The sequence below is a fragment of the Prenolepis imparis genome, unplaced genomic scaffold (genome assembly GCF_030444845.1).
Source record: "Prenolepis imparis isolate NDT839.2.m4 unplaced genomic scaffold, iyPreImpa1.0 SCAF_2, whole genome shotgun sequence".
NCBI lineage: Eukaryota > Metazoa > Arthropoda > Insecta > Hymenoptera > Formicidae > Prenolepis > Prenolepis imparis.
Window position 1 is genome coordinate 22,174,012 of NW_028141160.1, and position 21,159 is coordinate 22,195,170.

Consider the following 21,159-nt stretch of genomic DNA (forward strand, 5'->3'; position numbering starts at 1 on the left):
AAGCAGTGGTATCAACGCAGAGTACTCTCAGCGAAAATGTCGAGGGAGGTCATTATTTTTTGCATGTTTCCAATTTTTGCCATCATGTATCTTTGTAACTAAGCCTTAAATTAAAATTCTATTAAAGTAAACTCTACCTGAAATTAACCGAAGAATGTGAATTTATTATTATTTTATTTCCACAAGGCTTCGTTTGCGAAAAACCCTTTATTTTCAATCGCTTATAACTCGAAAATTATTGGTGTCTCGACATTTTTGCTGAGGAAAAATCATCTCCAAATGATCCCAGGAATCTGCACACGAATTTAGTCCCCATCATTCTGGGACACCCTGTATATATACATACATAATTTGAATATTTTGTTTTCAGATCAATGTGCTGTGTACTACAACTCCGCTACTGCACATATCGGTGAGTGAAAAATTGTTTATTTTATTAACATTTCTATAGCGGTAATAGGGGTGTGTGAAGCGTCTCACGTCTAGCTTCACACATACCTCAATTTGTCTTCGACTTTAACACAAACATCCTTTGAAACATATATATTTTCTCGTGAACATTGTTAGGCTTATTGTGTTAGTTAGAAAATTTAATAAAATTTAGATATTTTTCTAGTGTCATTTAACACATGGCTCACATTATCTACTCTTAACGCTAAACTGTTTAAGCTAAATGATATTTTCGCTATTATATTAAATATAACACATTATCATAAAATGTTTTATGAAATTATCTAAATAGAAATATGCACAATGCAGTTGTCATATTGCGGAATGCTTTACATGTTCGTTGTCTCAGATATTATATATGAAGACTATTATTCATTAGTCTAACAAGCATTTGATTGCATCGTTGTAATATATGATCAGAGAATTAAGAAAAAAACCGAAAATACAAGTGCATAAAATAAATACGCAATCTATTAAATAATTGTCAAACATAATTTTTTTTCGATTTATAGAAATCATACATTTGCATATTCTTCTTGTCATTTGTTTAATTCTTCCTTTGGTTCTCTGTAAAGCATTTTGAATGTTACACTTCTTTTCTTGATAATGATGATTTTTTGTAATTTTATAAGGTATTTGTTAGGTATATAACATATATACAAAGCGTCCCGATATAAAACAACGATATAAAAGTTAAAATTATTTTTAAAAATAATTTTATGTTAATCGGATAGTGATGTACGAGGGACACAACGAGGTAATTGATTGTAGCTAAATGATAAAGAAAGTATCAATCGAGAAAAATGTGTGAATAAGTCGAATATTGTGGAACACATGTCATTTACAAGAAACATTTATTATTTAAATGATCCACACAAAATGAAACAGCACACTGGGTGACGGCACGTTTTTGCTTCTGCAGATTATCCTTGTCAAGGTTAAATAGAATTTAGGGACAGGTCTATTGTATATAGGCATTGTCTATGTAGTGATAAATGAAACACGCTTAAAGTAACAAAAGAGACAAACAAAAAGGTCAAGAGAAATATTGCGACGTCGTCTCCAACGTCGAAAACTCGCAAAGAATTTGTAGTAATTTTACACGGTGTAGAAAATTTTATTTTATTCCCAATCAACAGTTTTCATTGAAGTTTATAGCGATTCCAAATATATAACTGCTGTTATTTATTATAAAAGAACAATGTAGGTACAAAAAGTTTAAACATTATTACTTTCACTTAAAACTTCTATGAAAAGATATTCTCAGGTAAGAGATGGAAAGAAGGTGGAAAAGTAATTATCCCAGGAATACAGCTAATATTTTCTTCAACTTTCGCGACCTGTTAGTCTTAAAATAAGACATATTTTTTGTCATGTTTCTGTTTCACATTTGTAGAACAATAACCGAGAAGCTGAAACAAATGAGAAAATGCAAGATAGTCACTGTCATAAATCCATAAAGAATCGTAATTTAGCACGTCAAATCGATGATGTTTACTATATTTCTCGTCCGATGGCGATAAAATTTTCTAGCGTTCTTAAAAATCTTCATGGAGGAAAATTTTTTTCAAGAAATTTTATAATCCATTAAGAAAAAAATCCCCTTTTACTTCTGTCTTTTACGACAATGTGTCTATTACAATGAATGCAATAAAAGTATAGTAATTCGAAATTACGATAATGCGTTTAATGAACCATATTATTTTCTTGTTTTTAGATTGATAATAAAAATTATTTTGCATATACTCATATACTATTTATTATATTATAGCTACTATGATGCAATTATATTATATGCTTCATGTATATGTAACAGATTAAAAATATTTTATTTTTTATTCGAAATTAACAAGTATATTAATATAGTGAATGAATAAATAAAACTTTTATAGTTTCCCCCCAAAAATGCAATAAAAATTAATTCATGATGAAAAATATTTTTTCGTGATCAAATATTAGCGTCGAAAAGTTGTGAGTTAAAAAACCATCGAAAATCATGGATAATTTAAAATGGATTATAATGTACGAGGAGCAAATAATTATTTTAATATATTTTTATTATTTAGTATTTAATATACTTATTTTATAAATTTTATTAACATACTTTTATTGTATTATAATTTACGCATGTACATATTAATATAATAGTTTGTATTTTTTGATGCACACTATTTTCTCTGAAATATGTTAGAAAGAAGTTTTTTCTGAAAATGTTTTAGTAAGAATTCAAGCATTGTTTTATTCCATGATAATCGAGATAAAACATGAATAAAAATATCATTTATTCTACATAATCTATTAATGAGCAAGATAATAATGTGAAAAACTATCGCAATAAATTTATGACAATTATAAATTGTATCGTATCACAAATCTATCAGACCTAGACATTCATCCAGAGATTTCATTTTAACGGAAATTCAAAATGAATTGGAGATGAAAGCGTATTTCTAACTCTGAAATTTATGAAATCAGCTATGAAAATAGGATATCCATATAAATATTCGCCGACAAGTTTATAAGTCCGCATTTAAGTCCGCTTTGACGGAAAAAAAGTAGAAATTTCTCGAAAATTTATATAATTTATCTTCAAGAAAAAGATTCGCACACGGCTGTACATAGTATCCCCATTTATTTCATTTTTACTATTCGTACATCTAAAATTATTGGATGGTCGTAAACGTTTTTCTCTGTAGTCGAGTCTTATAGTTCTTCGCGGTCTTTTCTTTATTTTAAATCTTTTAGTCACATATGCATTTGAATAATACGCGGTAGGTAAGTAAAACCGTCAAATAAAGAACAACAATTGAACACGGACCAACAATAAATAAAACCTAACCTAACCTAAGATGTTTCGGTATAACTAATGGGCATTTCGCGACTTTAAAGTTTCAACTATTACTTTATTCCTTTGTCCTCTTATGTTAGTCGCGGCGCAAGTCAGAGAGGTCACCAAAAGCACAGAGAGCACCAAAAGAATTACTGGAAAGAAGTGAAATTATACGACCCACTGAATTTGTATATTTTGTTTCCGGTCATTATTTTTTTTGTAAAAGCCCATTTTCAAACTTCAACCGTTTCAAGGTTGAAAAATGCTTTCTTTTCACATAAATATACCCTCCTTTTTCTGCGAAGTTTATGGATTTATTTTATTATCTCTTGTCAATAAAGCGAACAGCCAACAGACAGTTACAGAAAATAAATTACATGTTATTGAATGAAAATTAATGTGTACGACATTTGAATAAGTTTTTGGCGGAATGTCGTATTTATTTCAACTTGAATATTTAGGAGTTTGCTAGTAAAAAATTCTATTAATTCTATTAATTAAATTCTACTAATCAGTAAGTTTAATAATTTTATAGTTGTCATGCAGGTATAATGCAGGTATTTTATGTTAAATTCGTCTTTGAAACATGTGACAAGCATAATCGTATAACACACATTTATTAATTAGCTATAGCTATATGTGTGATTAAACTATAATTCCATAGATTAAATGACACGTTACATTTATATACATTGATATATATTAATTATATTTTTGGTTACATTGGTAAAGACAAGTTTTTTTCTAACGTTGCGATTTATACTAAATAGGCCGTAAAGAAATAAATATGCACATTTTGTAATATTCTAATACAAGAAATAATGAATGAAAAACGTACGAATAATAAAAATGAAGAGAAATGATAAGTTGTATTGTCGTGTATGTATATCTTCTTCTTTTTCTCAAGATAAATCAAATAAGTTTTCGAGAAATTTGTACTTCTTTAAAGTTTTCTAAAAATGTTTCACAATTTCTTCGAAATAAAATTAGAAGAATGAAAACTTTTAAGCAGCAGTTTTCTCGTGGATTAATAAAGATATTCACAAATTTAGGCAGATTTAGGATAATAAAATCATCTATTATCCTCCTATTAGACATGATAGAAAAACTAATTTTAGATCTTCATCAAAATAAATATCGATATTTTTTTCAAACAGATACCGAATATCACGATCAATTAAATGCACGCAGTAACTTTTGCTAAAATTAATAATAATGATATTAAAAAATTGCAATAATTATAATTGCGATTATATCATGACTATTAGATTTCATATTGTATAATTTTATGATTCATTAAAAATGATTGAAAATAAAATTAAATATTCTTTAGGATTAAAGATACATCAGAGTAATGTAAAGAGAAAAAATAACTAACGATCAATAACAATCAATTATCAATTAATGATCCATTATAAAAAATATTAGAAGTTGAAGATTACTGTTCTAAAAATATTTTTAAAAAAAACAAAACAATTTCCATTACATTACTAATAAAGTGTTCTTTGATATTAATAAAATATAATTATAGATATAAAAATTTATATCTTATATTTCAGTAAATAATAATTTTTTTGTTCCTAGAAAAAGAGAATCATTTAGTTTCAAATGATACCAAAGAAAATTTATTTAAGTTAATCAATCTGTAGGTTCTTAATCAGCTCCAAAAAAAGGATATATCGATTTCTTCTATTTTATTTTTTGATATATCTTATTGGGATTGGGAGCAATTATATTATCATATTTTTTAAATTTCGAGAAAGATTAATATCCGTAAAGCGAGTGATGAAACGTCAAATAAACGCACGATTCGTGTGTCGCGAAATCCGTAAATACGCGAAACAGGAACGTACGTATGTAAATCCGTTTAACGCTGATCTGTCAAAACGGGAACGGGACAGAAACGAGAGGCGGGGAAGAAATGTTTTGCCGACCCTGCGCGGAGATACGAATAATCGTGTTTCGAATTCGGGTTTCGCGCGGCAGAGCCGCTCTCTCTCTCTCTCTTTCTCTCCCTCTCTCTCTCTCTCTCTCTCTCTCTCTCTCTCTCTCTCTCTCTCTCTCTCTCTCTCTCTCTCCGCTATTACCATTATTATAAGTTGATGTGACGTGACGTAATGGGAGTTAGAGCCGTATGAATGGGCATAGAGCAACAAGTTGCCACTAAAAACTGGGAGTGAGTTCGTGAGTTGAGTTCTGCTCGTTACACCTCTATATGTAGTTCTTCCTTCCCTATACTATACGCCGTTCTCCGCTGTATACCCCCCTCCTCCCGCCCAGCCGCCACCGTTATAAACCCTCCGGCTTTTAAAGTATTCTTTTTAAAGCGGAACTGTCCTAATACAAACGTCACCGAGTCGTAATATTCCGCACGAGTAGGTATGCGACGAATCTTTATGTTTCTTCTGTCTACTTTATATCTGCAGCGTTACTATGTCATCCCTCTCCCTCTTCCTCTCTCTCTCTCTTTCTTCTCCCTTCTCTGTCTCTCTCATTTTTTTTCTTCTCCATTTTTTTCTTTGTATTCTCTCTTTTTTAACCATTGTTCAATAATAGCCTGGTGCTCAAAGAAAACCGAAACACATCGTAAAGTCAAAGAAAATGCAGCAAAATGCATAGGTAATATTGTAGAGAGGTCAAAGAAAACCGAAACACTACAATATTGTAACCGAAACAAATCGTAATTTTCATGGCATATGATCTGTCAATAAATCGATAAATCATACAATAATATTCAAAAAAATTTCACTGATTTTGAAAGAAAAACTGCTTATATATACATATATATAAATCATTTTTTTTTCTTTACATTTTTTAACTTCTTTTCTAACAGTGACAGCATCTATTACGTTTTCCAATCAAATGAAACAACTCTTTTCCATTGAAAAACATTTCTTTGGAATTAAGATTTTGGTTTCTCACTGTTAAGAAATATACCAATCAAGAAAGATACTTAAAAATATTTGAATTTATCCGAAAGGTATCTAAAAAACATAAAATTTTAAGTATCTGTGCATTGTGCACTTTCACAATACACATGTTAGGACTTTTATTACGAAACCTATTTGTTAGAAAACCTATCGTTAGAGCTATATATAAAACACACTTAAAATTGTCAGCAGATAATTATCAGTAGACAAATAATTAAATGAAAAAAAATAGATGTTTTCCGTGTATCTATTTATATTGCTTATAAAATAGAGTGTAAATATATATATTAAGTGTGTAGTTTTTGCGTCAATATTTAAATTAGAATCGCACAGTTGTATCAGCAATCTCTTCGTCAAAATATGAAATTTATCTAGCGACTAAATTTATTTTTACACACACACACACACACACAATCGCGATGATATATATATAGATTGATATAAACATACTTAATATAGAGATGCTAAAACAAAATCGCTGAATTTCATTTATTACTCGTGTTTATCGAGTGAAACTATTAATGATACAAATATATTATTTTTTTTTTATCTCAAGCATTCGCGCTTTCTCTTTTTCCGAAACGAATTTTGATGATGTCTCGATGCGCAGCAAATAATGACAACAAATAACGATAGCGATCACGCATCCTTGACAGTGGCCTTTGTGTACAGTCAATTTATTATCGATAACGGTTTTCATGGAGGAGATTCCGGCAACGAGATATGAGGTTTTCCAAGATATTTGAACATGATGGTGAAATATTGTTGCGAGACAGGTTATTCTCGAGTTATATTGACAAAATAGAGTGGAAAGCAAATAATAAAGTCAAAATTAAGTTGATTGCAAGTATCATTTATCCAATCCGTTATACACACATATATAATTAACAGATTTAATAAATATTTGATATTAATTTAATATTAATTTTAAATTTATCAATATCTTTATTATCTACTTTATATAGTAAATTCATCAATTTAATAGAGCAAAGATTTAATGGAACAGTTACATGCATGAAAAAATAGCCGAACTAAATAACTTGGATAACTTTATTAAAATCAAATTTGAGTTTATCTCAGAGTGTTTTTAAAAATATTTACAATATTTACTTTTTTACATTATAAAGTTTAACCTTGAATTTGTCACTTAATTTATAAGACAAAATATTTTTCTATAGGAAAAAAGAATTCTTTTTGTTACACATTTAATTAAAATTTATAGTTTAACTCTAAAACTTACTATTGAGGTCTGAGGCTTTTCGCATTATATTCTACAAAAAGCAAAGAACTAAAAATAATTATCAAACTGCGTCGTCAAAATTCTCAAAATCGTGCCGCTTGAGGTACTATTACATCGCATTATGTATATTGTTACGTTAAGTAATTGCACAATAATAATATGTTACATACGCAATAATAATAATACATAATGACAATACATTTCTACAGTTAATTAGGTTAAAGCGCAATGTGTTTATAATGATAAACGGCCGAGAGAGGTACGGAGGAAGAGGGAAAGTACGCAAAATTTCGCGATGTGCTGTTTTACAACGTACATACGTACGTACGTTATCGCGCGATATCTACGCGTTATACTACATATCGGATGGGCGGCAACCCGGCGATGCACTTATCCATCGTCGAATTATCGCGGTTCATCCGGATGATGGACCGTTCACCCGGTCGACGTAATCTCGCGCAATTTGTCACGAGGGCGAACTTTGTCGCGCGGAGAGAGAGGGAGAGAGAGAGAGGGAGCGTAACTTGCACGCGCTCGAGAGGTCGGAGTCTCGTTCGACGGTGCAAATGCGCACGAAAAAACGCACGAATTTGCACGGCGATCGAATTCCACGGTGACTTTTTACAAGGGATTCCTTCGACGAGGATCGAGGGCGGCTGTTTGCATTCCTATACGATCACCGGCGATTACATCGTCGCGATGTTGGCGTTGTTCGGTCAGATGGAAAAGCAGAGATCACCGATTGCGACGTGAGATGCCGGCTTCGATTTAACTGGATAATCTTTCGAGATGTTTCACTTTTTTTAAGTATAATACATATAATTGCGCTTTCGATCTTTTCTTATTGCTATACCTGTACGAGCCTATCTGTATGTTTGTTTCGTAAGCGATGACATAAGATTCTCTTGAATTTCAGTAACATGTGTATATCGATCGATATAATACTGTTTGACAAAGCTATTTCTTCGAAACTACTTAATTTTTTTCCAAGTATTCTGTCATTCCCCTGCGATGTGCTGGTTTCATTTAAATAAATTAAATTAATCATTAATTAAATAATAATGAGATTATAGTGAGATTGTGAGATTATAATAATGAGATCTTTTTTTAGCTTTTATAGACATTTATACGTTAAAGATTTTGCATTTCGCATTAACATTTTCTATGAAAAACTCCAAAGTTTTGGGCATAACACCATGTAAGGTGCTCTAAGCCAGGCATGTCGAACACGCGGCTCGCCGACACTTCTTGAACATCTTTTGGAAAATAGAATTTGAAAAACATAGTCTTTTAAAGAAATAGGTCTTTAAAAAAATCATATTTTATTTGTTTTTCGAAAATATGCGGCCCTCAGCTTAATACAATTATAATTCACGTGGCCCGTGATGAAAAACGAGTTTGACATGCCTGGGTTTAGGGCCTTACCTTCAAAACTTTTGATCTTTTATAGAAAATATCGATAGAGAGACTTATCAATTATTTATTATTTCTATTTGTATTCAATTATTGTACTGCTGAGATCTTTTTTACTCTCCATAGTCATTTTTACGTTAAAGATTCCATTTTGCATCAACATTTCCTAAAGGCCATAAGCAAATCGATCAATGACAGTCGAACATTCTTGTTACATTACAAGAATGCTTGACTGAAGACGGTATTCGAAGAAAGGACCGAAACGTTCAAAATAATTAGAGAAAAATTTAAAAATAAGTTTTTCCGTGCCCTGGGCTCTTATATTAGCCCTCTTTTCATACCTGATTTTTTATATAAAATATATTAATACAATAAAAAGATATCGGGCAACGCTCGAGGATAGTTTAATAACTGACTAACCGGCGTAAAATTAGTTTTGAAAATTTTGTTAAAAACTATTACACTGGACTTTTTATATTTATATAGACGCGCGTATGTTGCTGAAATTCCACGCGGTTCTCGTACCTATATCTCATATACAATACATCGAGAGCTCAATATGTGTGAAAACGAGCGGCGGCCGACATTACGCTTTCGAGAGACTTGACATTGACCTCTCTTCTCTAGAAATTATTCAACTCCGATAGCCGCGAGACGGTGTTGCGAAAGTTCTAAAGAACAGAGGGACGATGAGAGACAGAGAGAGAGAGAGAGAGAGAACGATAGCGTCGCGCGCGAGGAGCCGGATAATAATTGCCGCTACGGGCGATCGCCGGCGCCGTCATGCGAATTTGCACAATGTAGCAACACACGCAATTGCCGATGATTTTTTCATTTCACGAGGGGGGTATCGTGAAACGCGGCGGTTGTACATGTATACGTGGAACGCGGAACGGACGATCGCGCGGCGACGTACAGAAGAACGATAGCCGTGAGGTAGAGGTGCGCGAGATGGAAAGAGAAATGGATGGAAAACGAACGAACGAGAAAGATAGAGAGAGGGTGCGAAGAGAGAGAGACCGGGTATAACCGAGGCGATAAAACGCCCACACGTATACCACCTTGGTAACTGTCGCCGGGGCAATTGAATTAATGCCAGCCTACAAATTGAAGTCGGTGTGGGATCTCCGCGCGCCGAGAGGCTCCGTTGCTTCGATAATTGCTGGAAAGTGGCGCGCGTATTGCGTGAACGATCGCTGCCGACGCGATGACTTTTTTTTTTCAACGTAATAATATCGCGCGAGTATTATAAAATGCACCTTGTGTGTGTCGCGCGAGACGATTTTTCGCGACGCCGCCTTCACCGTTAGGGAGACTTGTCAAAGGTCTGTCTTGCTTTTATCGAGTTCGAAATTTATGCGAAGCGTTGTATCTTTCATAGGTAAAGAGTTAATGCGTCGAGTAATTTTACTGTAATTGTATGTCGAGAGATTAAATGTTTACAATTTTAGAATATAGAGACTCTTTTTTTTTTTTTAGCTTTTATCTTTACGTTAAAAATTCTGTGTCGGATCAACGTTTTCTAAAGGACGTAAGCGTGAATCGATCAAATGCGAAATGGATTTTTCATGCATAAATGACTGCTGGAAGCTGGAAAAGATTTTATCATTACAATCTCACAATCTCATCGTTAAACTTCGTTTAACTAATGATTAATTTAATTTATTTAAATGAAATTAGCATTGCAGAGAAATACAGAATGCTTTGAAAGAAATAAAGTGGTTTCAAAGAAAAAAACTTTGTTAAACAGTATTATATTAGTTGATATACACATATGGTACTGAAATTCTGAAGAAACCGATCTTAATATTTCATCACTTGCGAAACAAACGATGATAGTTTGAGTACCTACCGTCGAATAATTTTATGATGGATGTATAATATTGCGAGATTAAATGTTAAAATTTTACAATAGAAAATAATTCTTTCATAATGATTTATTATGTTTGGTATAGTGAAATTAAAATTCTATTTTTATTCTACTTTTATAGAAAATTCTAACTTAGTTACGACTAAAACTTTTTCGCATGACTTTAACAACGAGATTAACCATAGTAATAAATTGAAATAAATATTTTTATATATAATTTATAGTGCATTTAAGAAAAACTAATATACGTCTAAAAGTTTTATAGAGAATTTAATATAGTAAATATCATTCTTACTAAAAATTATAATATCTATAAATAATTAACGATATTTATAAAGATTTATCCTCGTTTCTAAATGCATAATTATTATTATATCGATGCACGCGAGGATCAGTTGCAATTAGTTTGCAATACTCTCTCTCGCATTCCATAAAAGAAACATTTTTTTTTATAAATGTGAATGAAGAAATGCTTGCACATTCTCTCTATTTTCGTAATTTTACAAAAAAAAAGAATATATTGTGTTGTACGTGCTTTTATCAAAATATTTTGTATAGATTTTTTTATGCAATTGCTGCAAAGTGCTCCTATCAAAATACATTGTTTTTATTTGTACTAGTATATTGAATAATGTATTTTGTGGCAGCACACATTCTTTTCTTTTCTATATATTGTAAAAAAAGTATGTAAAATTATTACACTTATTGTCCATGTAATTCTCTAACATTTTTCATAGTGTATATACAATCATCCTCCTTATAAAAAATATAAGCTGAAATGTTTTTCTCTTTTTTAATTATTAGAAGGTTATTTCTTTTTCGATATTACAATAGAAACTAAGATGAAAGATTTTTGCACATTTTTGAATATACCTATAAACACCTACTCAATAGGTGGTTCTATTCAGTCAAAATTCTTTCAATCCTAACACTTGTCAGTCACATTTTCTGAGTTAAATTAAAAAATAGAAAACAAATGAATTTTCTAAGAATAAGTTATAGAAATCGGTCCTTTTTGAAAATGTTTCTATGGCTCCGGCTTCTTTTGCTGTTAGAATGAAAAAAGAAGATTGATGATTTCTAGCTGTGACCAAAAATTGATTATTATGTTCGGCTAACTCCCATTTTGTTCTCAAATTAAACTTTTATTAACTTGAAAAAAGATGATTTATAGGAAGAATATTAATACAAAGAAAGGCAGGGTTGGCCGGAAAAGTCCAGTAAGTGGAAAAAACCATGGTAAATTCCGGTTTTTACCGTCTCGGACTTTTTTATCAAATGGAATAAACTGGCAAAAACTATAAAAATGATTACATTAAAATATATTTATATAATTTTATGAAAAAATATGCGTTTGCTTTAATTAATAAACCATATTAATCACTATGATTAAAAAAATAAGAGAAATATAAAATCTTCTTTAATTCAAATTAATATATAAAAGACATTTTTTTAAACTTTAAAGATATAAACAATTTTTTAATTTATTTTATTGTTTTTATTAGAAAGTACCAGTTTTTGCCGGTTTTTTCCGGAAAATACCGGTTTTTATCACTGGCATGGACTTTATCCAAAAAATGTGGAATTTTGCCAACCCTGAAGAAAGGATATAACGTTTGTCACATTTCTGTACTAATTAAATTATTATATATTGTATATAATTAACCCAATATATATCTTAATACATCACTTATTTTTAAATCTGCTTTTGAGTTTTTGCAAGAGTGCAAATATTAAGTGCAGTATAGAGATACTATGATTTGAAAATAATAATACACGCAATATTTTTTACAACAAAATAAAGTGAATTAATTTCTATTACACTTTCGATACTTGTCGATGTATATCGCGTAGAATTCTTTGAAACGCAACGAATAATTTCACTTAAAAAAAAAAAAAGATTTCAAGTCAATCTCTCGAACATCTCGCGGTTCTCGAAATCTGTTCGAATATATAATGAGAGAGAATTAATCAGTCTCTCTCGCGCGGGGACATTTCTATATTCTTCGTATGACGATGTCGCGACGACGGTGCCTCCTTTATTTAGCGCGGTGTCGCGACGACGCTGTATACACTTTCCTCTCCTCCGGTGTCGGATGGTCAGACGACACACTATACGTCTCGTCGTCCGCTTCGGGCGTTTCCACGAGAGAACGGGCGACCTGGGCTCTCCGGCCGGCGCCGATCGACGAAAGGCGTTGCCCCGATCATCCGTCCGTCTGTCCGTCCATCGCGTTTCCCATGGCCGCGTAAATCGCCGCGCGCCTGGAAATGTTCGCGACAGTGCGACGACCGGGCGGAAGGACGACGCCGGGAGAGAGAACGTGTACGCGGACGAACGAGGGGAGAGACCCAGCTGGAAACCCGGCGCGGACGAGCTTTCGATCGCCCCCACGGCTTAGGGCGGCTGAAACGAAATCGGTCCTAATGAAACTTTCCCCGTCTCGCTCACTCGCTCTCTCCTTTCCCCTATAGTCGATAGTTGTCCGCGTCCGGCGACTCGCTCTTCGCGCGAAAAAACGTATTATGTTACACTTTTTTTCTCTCTCTCTCTCTCTCTAGAATCTCCATCCTTTCGTGGATTTCTTCGGGTCTGAATCGAATCGATTCGTACGTTTAGACGAGAGAATTTCCGTAAAAAGAGACAATCTTTCGTCAATTATATATTCTCCGGGTTGGTTGTCATCTCTCACTCTTCATCTCCGACGCTTCGATTTTATTTCAATTTTCGAACAATTCTTGGAATTTTTTTGTGGAGGGAAAAATTCGCGGCAAGGAGATCGTGATTTTTTTCCGCGAGAGAAAAGGTAGAACGATCTCTCGCGTTAAAAGCCTTTAATCTAGCGATCTCGCGCGTAATCTCTCTCTCTCTCTCTCTCTGTCTAGCTGCCTTTCCGCAGAGGCGTGCGCGAAACGCTTAAAATCCTCGATGTGTAACGCCTGTTTTTGCGCCACGGTTTGCGCGTCTTCCTGATTCGCGAAGCGAATGACTGCGAAACCAAGAGCGCGTTTGTGTAATAGAGAGAAGAAGAAGAGAGAAGGAGAAGCGCGTGAGTGACGCGCGAGAGTCGTCTCTCTTCTCTCTGGTAAGGCCTGGTAAGGCCTTGCACGTTGCACGGTCTTCCGCTCGGTGTCTCGACTCGTTTCTAATTGGTCGCCAACACCCCAGAACCCGCGGATCCCCCTTTAATCATGACCGCGATCCGCTATCGATTGACGTGCCGATCACGCGCCTGCGAGATACAAAAATCTCAATGAGGGAAATTCCACGGTGTCGACCTTTCTCCGTCGCGCGATGCCGTTCCGATACTGGTCGCCGATATCTCTTCTCTACGTTCCACGCCCTATACAACTTCTCCTCGTGTCTTGGGTGTTTTTTTTTTTCCTTTAACCTCGCTCTCGCCCGGGATAAATTTAAATATATACGGGAATTTTCATTTAAAGTCTAATCACCAAGAGATATTTTAATATCCTTAAGAGAGATGACACGTAATTAAACTGTTATTAAACGGCGAAAAATCGACTTGTGAGAAGCGACATCGTTCCGAAGGAGAACGATGCTGCTCTCTCGCTGGCTGCAGAAAACGCGAAGGGTCCAATATTGCGCGCAATTGCGGCCTCTGCTCCCTTTATTTCGCTCGACGATCCGGGATGTGGCAGATGCTCGTTACCGGATACCGGATTTTCCGCGCGACGACGTTATCGCACGGCGGTATAAGAGAGAAAGAGACGGCGAAAGGACAGAACGAGAGCGAGATAGAGAGAGAGAGAGAGAGAGAGAGAGAGAAGGAACGCGAGCGAGTCATCGCTTTGATGACTGACGCGTCTTATCGGAGGCTGATAATTTGTATGCTGCGCTTATATGTATGCCGCCACTTCCAAGTTATACTTACTTGGACGAAGTTACTATACGCGACGACGAGAGTGAGCGCGTATAGAATGTAATTTAACCGGCAACCTCCATGGCAATGCGTGTCCAAAATAGGTACGCGCGAACAGTTAAACGAGATTGCACCACCTGTCGCGCGTCGCCAACTTTTGGCAGGCTGTTTATAATAGTCTTGGTGACGAATTGTCACCGAAATATTTTTATCCCTCCCCTATCTTTTCTCGCGCAATTGTGACGGGGTTGTGATTGCGAGGCATAGATTTTTTGTTTGATTTTTCCAACGTTTCGTGAATATTTCAGCTCACTTTATCAAAGAGAAACAGTCTGATATGAAGACTAAGTAGCAGGTGATTGTTTACGAAACGTTGGAATCAAACGACAAATCTACACGATACAAACCCGAAAACCAATTCTAATAATTTCTAATTCGCGATAATCGATAAAATCTTCGTCCGCGCATCATATCCGAAAGAGGGATTTGCGAGCGAAACCTTTATTCGCGCATAGAGAAACCAAAATCGTGCGAAACGTAAAATGAATCCACTTTTTGAGAGACACATTATATACCCGGATATCGCCGCATGTTCGTCGTCTCGCGTTCTCGTATTAATTGCTCATCTCGGTATCTCTATTGTTCGGAACTATCTCTGTATCTAAATGAATTACTCGCGGACGTGAATTATTCATGAAAGAGGTTCTTAATCTTCTTGATTTTTAAATCATGGGGTATTTAAGAGGCAATTAAGGCGAGTATTCGAGGCTTACATAAATTTGTAGATTACTGAAAACGTTGATTTTTTTAAAGAAGTATAATTGATGATAAACTGCGCGCGCGAGGAGAACGGAAAAGGGGAGGAGGAAGGAGGCTCGTCGATCCGGGGCCTAAAATTCCGGTCTATAGAGAGAGAAACGGGCGATTACACACGATGGTGACGTGTAGTAAAGCAGTAACTGCCGGCTAGTAGTTTATTAGGCATGACGGTACCGCGGCACGATCGTGTCTTATACACGCCTCTCCTGTAATAGGGTGCCCCTGTTCTCTCGCTCGTACGCCATGCGTCGCGTGGACAACGAAAGATGTTCACGTCACTGCAAAATGATGCGATCATCTACTCCAAGGTAACGAAAGAGCGAATAAATAATATAACAGAGATGTATAGAGAGAATGACTCTTATACAGGATATATATATATTCTGTAAAAAAAATCTAACTTGCATATACAGGGAGGTTTCAGGAGGAATAATCAGGCATTCTACAACATGATTGTATACACACATCATTTTAAGCAAACAAGTTTATAAACATGTGTCTTATTCTGGATCGTTATAAAGATACGTCACGTTAATAAGTCATGTGTTCGTTATTGTATAACAATTTATTGTATAACAATTTAACAATGAATCGTTCGCGTTGAGATGCACGCAGTGTATCTCCCCGTCGCTTGCGCGTGACGTATGGTGCCACCGCCACCACCATCACAGCGCTTCTGATTCTGTAAAAAAGATTTATACCGTACATATATATATATATATATATATATATATATATATACACTTAATATTTTTTTATAAATTTTTTACAGAGTGATTGATATTTAAAAATAAATTTAATTTCTTAAATTCTTTTGATAATTAAAGTAAAAGACTCCGACGTGTGGAATATCACAAGCAAAGGGTGGCGAGTTAATATTAAGAACCTAGGGCGGAAAACTGTGCGCAAATTATTCCTTCTTGATAAAATATTGTTTATTTCATAATGTACGTTTTAATCTTAATTTCAAGCTATCTTCAGCAAATAATAAAATTGATTTAATCATGCGTTCATCTTTCCCTGAGGAATATCCACGATAAGGGTTACATTTTCTAAAATCCTTTTGATTTATCTTAATTCTTTTATACGTAAAATAACAAGAAGAATTTATGCATAAAACAAGATGTTTTTATTTTTGAAAAATCATCTCATTCTCCGGTTTTTTAGTGAATTTTAGTTATTCCGGAATCGATTTTTATCACGAGAAATGACGATTGCTAAAATACATCTTATGCTGACAATTTTTTTTCTTCCGACACTCTCCAAACTTATTCTTTTACACCATACGCCTGCCGTATACCTGCGTGTCTGTGCGTATCATTCTATTATACGGAGGAGAGTTTAATCGTTTTTTTTCCGCGATTTTCTTTCCGTTTTCTTTCTTATTACAGTAGGAGTACTTTAGTTTTTAGTAATTAAAATTTCGATGTCGGTATCCTTCAAACGGCCACAGAATTTGTTTGACAATGAACTGACAGTCAACTAGTAAAATTTATTTAACTTCAACTTACAAATTTGCCAAGAAGTGGACTTGGTTTACAATCTTTCCTTAACCATGGCACGCATACCTTTCCAATCACACATACCTTCCTGTATACCTGTTCAATAATCCTTAAACCTATATCTATTCAACTGACAGTCAAACTTTTAAAAAAATATTCCTTAAATACAATAAGTTACGATTCCATAGAATGTCTGCCGTAAAGTTAGAAAGGCGCCGTGAGATCCATTTAGCCATCTTTCTCCCACAGTTCCCGTAGAGAATAACAATAATTGCTCTGTCTAGAGTTAGTTGTTAGTAGTAGTAGTTAGTAGCAGACAAAAGAATTTTAGATATCAGGTATTGGACTGGCATCCTTGTACGCGCACCGGCAGGAATGGTGTCCGGCGCGTACAATGCCGGTTACAAGTACGCGATTAAGGCCCATTTCTACCAACATCGGTTAACTTTAAAACCTCCGGTTAAACTATCTTTGTCTCTTTTTAAAAACGTAGCTGAAAAAAGACAAAGATATAGTTTAACCGTAAGTTAAAATTAACCGACGTTGGTAGAAACAGGCCTAAGTGTGACATTTTAAAGCAATCAGTAATAGTTGAAACGAAAGAATTCTGACAGACTATAATACCATCGTTGCACAGTTTCTTTGTCAATATGTTAATTTCATAGTTGCTGTAGAGAAGCTATATATAAATGGTTTAGTCTAAGTGTATACGTCATATTTTACAAAATGAATTTCACAATCGCATTGCAATATTTGAAATATTATTTATAAAAATACCTTATGTATATATAATAGTCATTTCTGGGGAAATTATTTACATTTGAGCGATCTTTTAAAAATATTTCGTATATTGTTTTGAAAAAAACTCGTAAAGAATATGTTTCGTGTTAACGATTATTTCTCTTCATTTTTAAAGTTTCATAGTTTCGCATTTCAAAAATATTTACCATGTTTAAGCCATTGAAGGAATTTTTTAGAATAAAAGATTTAAGTTACTATATGTATAGTTGTAATGACACATCTGTTAGAATATCGCAAACAGTAAAGACCTGTTTCTTTCAACATCTGTTTCTTTTTAAAATTTCTTTGTTTTTCTGTTTAAGAAAATCTGCTAGACAGTTATTTAACATCTTTTTGGAGTCAATTCATTTTATTTATTTTATTTGTTTTGTTTACATATACGGAAATGATATTTCTACAACCTGAAATAATCGAAACAGAGTACAGAATTGAACGACAAAAAAAAAGAAAAAATCAAATTAATAATAACTATATTCAGAGTCGATGAATTTTATAACTCTTGAAGACTCAAAAACTCTCTCTTTAATATTCTTCGTAAATAATTTCATTCTTGTATTTTGTTTCTGTCCGACACGAATAATCTCTATTTAAAACTTAAGAATAAAAAATAAAAAATTTATATTTGAAAATTAAGAATAAAATTAATACACGTTCAAGGTATGTTTCGAATGGCGACATCGCCTTGCCCTCGCCCCGACGCATAACTCTTGAAGATTCAAAAACTCTCTTTAATATTCTTTGTAAATAATTTCATCTTTACGTTTTGTTTCTGTCTGACACGAATAATTTCTATTTAAAACTTAAGAATAAAAAATAAAAAATAGAAAATATATATTTGAAAATTAAAAATAAAATTAATATACTCTCAAGGCACATTTCAAACGGCGGCTTTACCTTGCCCCGTCCCGACGCGTAACTCTTGAAGATTCAAAAACTCTCTTTAACATTCTTTGTAAATAATTTCATTTTTATGTTTTGTTTTTGTCCGACACAAATAATTTCTATTTAAAACTTAAGAATAAAAAATTTATATTTAAAAATTAAGAATAAAATTAATACTCGCTCAAGTCACATTTCGAACGAATGGCGACTTCGCCTTGCCATCACACAGACACGTTACGATCGATGTAGAGATATCAGATAGATTTGTGGCAAATGTGTTGTGCAATATGACGTAATTGGTTCTCTCCACCTCTCCTCGAATTTCGTATATATACATATATACATACATATATACATCGTACGCAAAATTGCGCAAATTTACGCCGCTAACCTGGCAAGAGGACGTCGCGTTGAGCTGGCCGCTCTGCTCGTGGACAGGAAGTGCGAGACTGCGTGCGTTAAAATCCGAAGCGCGACGGCGACCGACGGAGCCTCATCATGGCTCAGCGATTCGAAGACCGCAGAGCGAGTCATGTGACCGTGGAAGAGGAAGCCGTTGAATCCGCGACGCCGTGCCGCGACTACACGGGGAGATAACGCGAGAGAGAGATATATATATATAGAGAGAGAGCGGGCTTCGCGATCGAGTTTAATGGCACCGCGACCGCGCGTGATCGCCATCGCCAATCCCTCGATCCACATCTATCTTCGCGTGCGCGAGCTAATCTTCATTTTCTACTCCATAATCCTATATTCCTGTCGCGGAATACGATCGGAATTAATTTCGCCGCAACAAGTCATCAGCATCGAATATTTTAATCCGCATTAGGATAAACGTAATAAACAATTTTTTTTATATATTACGGAGTTTTTTTTATAGAGATATAGAAATATAATATGTGCTAAATACTAATGTCACAATTTTTTATATATTACGAAGTTTTTTAATAGAGATATATAAAAATATAATATGTGCTAAATACACTAATATGTCCGGCATATTTCAGAACAAGGAGTTGATATAAAGTAAATAATTTATCTTAGAGCGAGAGCTATATTATAATCTTATATATAATTTTCTACTTCATAATCGTATATTCCCCCTTTTCGGAATATGATTGAAATTATGAATGTAAAAATCTCGCGAGTTAATTTGATGATGAGATATAGATCAACTTCGAATGTTATTGTTTTTTTCAGAAATAAATCTACGTTTATCTCTCTTGTTGTAAAAGTGATCCCAATGTTAAATGCGTCAACAGCTTTATTGTACTTTAATTTAGCATCTTCGAACAATATTTATATTTTTGTTTGGTCGTTCAACTTTAAAATTATTTTATATATTGTTTTTATAAAAATTATCGTTTCTATAAAAATTAAATTTAACGCTTCCGTTTTTCAGGAAAAGAAGAAGACGAACGACGATGCAAAGGCTGCACAAAGTAAGTGAAAGTTTGCTTCAGAAGATAAAAAAATATTTTCTTCTAAAGATAACATTTTCTTTAACAATCTTTGATGAATACGGAATGCAAAGGTTTTGCACATATTTATAACACCTTATCTATGCATTCGAGAGAAGGGCTACTTTCTCTTTTACTACAGCTAACCTACAAAAAGGTCAAGCTATTAAACGACATACTGTATTAATAAGGAGTCTCTAATTATTCGAGCTGCTCGATTTCGGAAAATCGCGCCGAAATGCAAACAGCTGTTCATCTCTTTTTCAACGAACCGCAGCTTTTGTACATATTATTACCGAGATTCGTTCTTGTGGTGCGATGCAGCCACTTATTCGTTAAAAAGCCGTGCTTTTCTTCACTTTGACGCGATCTTTTTCCGGTACCTTATACAAATCTCAAATGTCAGCTGAGGCAAGATTCATCAAGCCTCCTACTTTAATCGCCAACGCTTAATTTTAATTAAGATCATCGATTTGTATAATAAAATATCTCCTTCTTACATCTTTTTGGGGGGATACTCTTTATAGAGGATTTTATTCGCCGGAGGGGAGAGGAGAGGAAGAATGATACGTATATATAATTCACACATCGTACTATTTTGCAATGGGTAGAGTCGCGAACTCTCTTGGAAATTCAGCGGGAAGAGAGAAAGAGGGAGAAAGAGGTCTCTCTCACGATCGTTATTTCCTCTCCGTTCTGGCGCGCGATCGCGAAGCGCATCACGAAAGAATCGAACGTCGCGTCCGCTTCGCCGACCAACCAACGCGGTATTGCGCGGCGTAGCTCGGCAGAGAGGAAACGGCCAAGAGGAAAGATAGAGATGCCCGCGGGGCGCTTCCTCGCTGGACGCCGCGGTTCTCTCCTCGTGACCGGAAGCGACGCGGGTCTCGAGCCAGGAACTCGGCGATCTCGTCGATTCCCTCTCTCTCTCCTTCTCTCTCTCTCTCTCTTTCTTTCTCTCTCCCTTAACGGTATATATCGCGGCGATCGATCGCGAAGATCGATCCTGCGGTATACGTTCCCCCATCGTGCTCCACAATCGCCGAGGTACCCGCACACACACACACATATATATATATAC

General features: G+C 34.4%; 1 protein-coding gene across 1 annotated transcript in view; it reads left to right on the plus strand.

Moving 5' to 3' along the window:
- Positions 1-363: 363 nt before the first annotated feature.
- Positions 364-21,159, plus strand: part of Dan (protein distal antenna) — a 94,225-nt gene continuing 73,429 nt past the window's right edge. The window contains exons 1-2 of the mRNA XM_083031909.1: positions 364-412; positions 20,021-20,060. The gene's annotated coding sequence lies outside the window, so the exon portion shown is untranslated. The remainder of the gene's footprint in view (positions 413-20,020; positions 20,061-21,159) is intronic.